Source organism: Monopterus albus, unplaced genomic scaffold, assembly GCF_001952655.1.
Source record: "Monopterus albus unplaced genomic scaffold, M_albus_1.0 scaffold41.1, whole genome shotgun sequence".
In the NCBI taxonomy this organism is placed as follows: Eukaryota; Metazoa; Chordata; class Actinopteri; order Synbranchiformes; family Synbranchidae; genus Monopterus; species Monopterus albus.
In genome coordinates, this window is record NW_018127921.1 from 4,060,827 (window position 1) to 4,063,623 (window position 2,797).

Here is a 2,797-nt window from a genome sequence, read left to right on the forward strand (position 1 = left end):
TTGCCCTCTCTCAGACGACGCTTCCTTGTACTATACCTACAGAAAGCCTTCTTCTCTTGACCGAGCGGGGATCCAGACGCTCATACATTTCAGTATAAGAAAGTAAAAATAAAAGCAACAGTCTTAGCACCGCCTATTAGAAACATTTCTATGATACAAAAGCAGAAAAGGTAGAGCTTGGTTGGCTCTGTAGGCAGAGTGAGAGAGAGAGGGGAGCGTCCTGGGCTCAAAGCCTTTGTCTGCTCTTTTCAAACCGACTTGGCAGGAACCCCAGCACTCTGGCTGCACGGGGAGGGGTGGAGGCATGTAATAGTGTTCATCTCATAAATTGAAAACAGATTCAAAAACAACGTCTCTCGCAGCTTTATTGTTGAATAATGAAAGCTATGTGTTAATATTTAATAAGCGATGTGTTGCATAATTCATGCGTAATTTCAACGAGTCACCCGTACCCCCTCCCTGTCATGCAATTGGTATGTCCTGCCTCAGCTGGAACAGTGCGAACAGTTTCCCTTGGAAACCAACTTCTTACAATTCAGTTCACTTTGGGCTTTAACCCTTTGAGCGGACCACACAGGAAACACGGCAAAGGCAACTGGAGAAGCCCTTTCAGTTCGTTAACTTGGCTTGAACATTTTGTATTTCTGAATGCGATTTTGCTCTTGTTATTGTTGTTGTGAAAATACTAATGGAGCCACACATAACAGCCACAAACCAGAGTACACTGTTCTTTGTCTCCACTGAACAGCCTCTTTCTGTCTTCTCTGGTCATTTGCTGACATTATTTCAAAAACCAGAAAACACACTTACATTTGAACTTTAATTAATTTCAACATGTTTTATTGGCTTGGCATTTGGCACAGTGCTTCCAAAAGTGGTGGGAGAACTACTCGGATCCTTAACTTAAGAAAAAGAAGAATACCACAGTGTGAACAATTATTTGTTAGAATTAAAAGTCCTGTGTTCACATTTTCACTTATATAAAAGTTCAAAAGTATTAACATCAAATTATTTCCACCACTGGTTGCCAAAACCTCAGGCCAGTGATTACATTTTGTGTCAGTGTGAACAATATGATTGTGTGTTTCTCCATGCAACAACACTCCAAATAACTATTTGAAATTATAATATGAGACCTTTTTAAAACATATGGTAAATGTTTGTTGTTACAGTGTTCATAAAAGATATTGTATGCAAACAAAGTATATAATTTTTATGAAAAGGGTGGGGTGTCCTTACATGACCATGGTGACCAAATAATCTCTGAAGTGCTAAAAACATCTCATAAGTTTCATTGTTCTTATGTATCTTTCATAAAGAACCAAAATAACTTTGAAGCAGTTGTCTTACATCTGGTACTGTTTACATTTTAATACTTGAAGCAAAGACAAATTTCTGTCTTTATTTGTATTTGTGCATGTGTGAAGCCACAGGCAAGAGAACATAATGTATGTCCGTGCATATGTGGCCTTTGCATGTGAACAGTATATTTTTAAATGCTTGCATCACTCCCTCTCACAGGGTTTGGTGTCTATGTGTGTGTGAGAGAGAGATAATATGACAGGGGAGCCGTTTGCCAAAGCCAGTGGAGTATGGCAGAGTAGTTGAGAAGAAGAGCTGATGAGAAACATAGAGGCAGAGAGAGACCGAGCAATAGGAAGAGCGAGACAACAGTGATCAGCTGAGGATAACGGACAGGGAAAGATTTTGGTGTGACAAGCAGCCATGCACAACTGACAGCGACTCTTTTCACTACTTTCCCTCTCATCCTCTATGTTCTCCTTCCTCTGAAAGAATAAATTTGGTTGGATGCTGTAACTGTTCCTATCCCTTCCTGACAGCAGTATAAGAAATAGATAGCAAATTCCTGCTTCAGTCAGTGCAAAATTGCATTCTTAAGTTCAGCCAAAGCTGGTGTTAGATTTATATTAGTCACATAAAATGAAAACCTTCCAAAGTTACAGTCTTAGCACAAAGTTCCCTTTTTTTGTTACTACTGATCACTCAAAAATGGTTTTCTTCCCCACATGTCCTCTCTATGCTTAACCCCATATCTGTGTTTTTATCCTGTCTCTCTGGCCATCTCCTATACACTTCCCTGTTTTCTTTTCTTTCTCTCTTGACATTCTCTTTTTCTCAACTCAAATGTGCAGATCACATAGGTCACAGTAGTTTTTTCCCCTCCCTCTCATATATACATTATTGGGTGTGTTTACATGACCAAGAGCATCCTGGTTATTAACTGCCCTGGTTTTGATCATATTTGTCATATGGTGTTTACATGGAGCACAGAGAACTCTAGTTATGCATATCCACATATACATGACAGAAGTATCCTGGTTATCGATGACTAGTTAATCTCCAGCCTCCTTGTGTGGACCATCTTCTACATCTAGGCTATCGATATGGATATATTATAATTAGGAGCACGTATCTTAACGGTATTTATTAGTTTTTTTCTTAATGAAAAAAACGTACATATGCAGTAATATTAATGAGCATTAAGCAACTTAATGCTGCCTGGAACTGATATTGGGTTAGTATCCACTGGACAGGGAAAGCTGATGTCAACTATTTCATCCTCTATAGTAGAAGGTTGACAGTGACCAAGCATGTCAACCAATATTTTGAAAATTTTGAAAGTTGTTGGACTAGACCCACATGAGTGACATGAATAAAGGGTCAAATACAGTGAATGTACAGATTCATTCATTCATTCATTCATGAATGAATGTGCAGATATGCAATAAAATAAAATAAAAAATATATACAGTGTACATATATACAATATATATAT

The 2,797-nt window shown here is 38.3% G+C and overlaps 1 protein-coding gene across 1 annotated transcript in view; it reads left to right on the top strand.

Annotated features, from left to right (window-relative positions):
* wnt5b (wingless-type MMTV integration site family, member 5b) overlaps window positions 1–2,797 on the top strand; it is a 95,859-nt gene that overhangs the window by 60,079 nt on the left and 32,983 nt on the right.